Source organism: Echinops telfairi, unplaced genomic scaffold, assembly GCF_000313985.2.
Source record: "Echinops telfairi isolate 266 unplaced genomic scaffold, ASM31398v2 ScPeMD7_7465;HRSCAF=8503, whole genome shotgun sequence".
NCBI classification, from domain to species: domain Eukaryota; kingdom Metazoa; phylum Chordata; class Mammalia; order Afrosoricida; family Tenrecidae; genus Echinops; species Echinops telfairi.
In genome coordinates this window covers 9,042,385-9,044,273 of record NW_022111365.1, presented here as the reverse complement: position 1 = coordinate 9,044,273, position 1,889 = coordinate 9,042,385, and positions in this window count along the sequence as shown.

The following is a 1,889-nucleotide window of genomic DNA, read 5'->3' as shown; positions in this document are numbered from 1 at the left end:
ACACCTCGTGGTTGCATAGGCTGGTGTGCTTCTTCCATGTGGGCTTTGTTGCTTCTGAGCTTGATGGTCGCTTGATTACCTTCAGGCTTAAAGGCTTAAAGACTTAAAGGGTCTTTTGTTTCTTACTCATTATTTGTATTTTGGTCTTCATATTATTATTGTTTTATCCTTTCCACCTTATTTTAATTTTTGTTTTTACTGTTTCTGTTGGATTCTCAGTTGTGACCCACAGGAAGAGTGGATGCATAGAGGAAATAACTAATACTTGGGTTGATAGGGGATGCAGGGATAGGGAGTGGGTATAAGGAGGGAAAGGGGATTTCAGGAATAAAAAGTGTAGGTAGGAGTGGGGAGTGAGCAATAGACTTGACTATGATCACACAACTCATTTTAAAAGCTATTTAACCATGGGGGGGCTGTTCTAAAATTGATATGGTAATGGTTGTACAATTCTCATTGTACAATTCTCAATCAATTCTCATTGATATGGTTGAACGATTGAATCATTGAATTGTATGATATGCAAATTATGTGCCAATAAAGCTGTTTAAAAAAAAAGATTTACAGTGTTGGAAGCCCACCAAGGCAGTTAATTCTACTCTGGCCTATAAAGTTGCTGTGAGTTGAAATCCCCTCTACGACAGAGAGTATAAATGCAGTAAGATGGAGGGAGCTAAGTGTGGCTTGTGGGAGGCTGGCTATCAAGCTGCAGAGCCAGACCGCCAGCACCACGGACAGTTCCATATGTACAATTGGAAGGACTATGCTTGTCTTCAAATCCTGGCTTTCTAGAAGTAGGCTTAAATTGAAGAGGACCCTTGCCTCCTCCTGCCCCTTTCCCAGCACAATCCCTACCCACAATCTAGCCTTTGGGCCTGATGATAAATTGTGTTTGCCTTCTGAACTGGGAGTGGGATGTGGGGTCGGGACTGAGGGAGTTTGTGTCTCTTTGAGTTCTCTTTCCATAAGTCTCCATCTGTATCTCTTTACACTTTCAGAGTATGCCCACTTTGTGAAGCAGCAACAGCACAACCAGGCACAGGTCAGAAGCGAGCAGCATGAGGACCACAAGAGAGAGTCAGCCTGGTTGACATCCAGGCTGCTGCTGGGACCTGGGTACATTCAAGGTTCTCGTCTAGAGGACAGGGGGAATATTACTTACACTGTAACAGGATAGAAGGAAGATTAAATCAAATCACATATACAAGAAGACATTTAAAAAGTCGATAAAAAAACCACTATCATTTAATTTTATTTTTTCACGAAATTTTTGAAGCCTCTTCATACAATGGTCTTGACACAGAATAAACAGGGTTTGAAGAGTGAATAGATGGGCATAATCCAGAGATAACCTGGTTTAATACTTTGGAAAACCATAAAATATGTGCATCAGATGGCTGGAAGAATTAGGTGTGCCACCTTGCAGGCCTTTGGAAAAGTTGCTCTTAATTAGAATTTCATAATTCTTCAGTAGAAAATTTCTGCCTCAAATCTTCGTCTCCCTTCTTTAAACAACAGGACAAACAGTAAATAACCATAATTATTTTAACAATAAAAAGTAATCTTTGCTTTGGAGGCTGTAAGACCAGCACTTCAAAAGCCTCATAGCGAGAGAAGCAGAAGAGTCTAGAGCAGTGGTTCTCAACGTTGCTAATGCTGCGACCCTTTAATGCAGTTCCTCATGTTGTGGTGACCCCCGACCTTACAATTATTTCCATTGCTACTTCATAACTGCAATTTTTCTACTGTTACAAATCGTAATGCAAATATCTGATATGCAGGATGTATTTTCACTGTCACAAATTGAACATAGCCACAGCTGAATACAAAAAGACCAGTCAGCATCCAGATTAAGTTCCCATGGTACAGATATATATATATATATATAT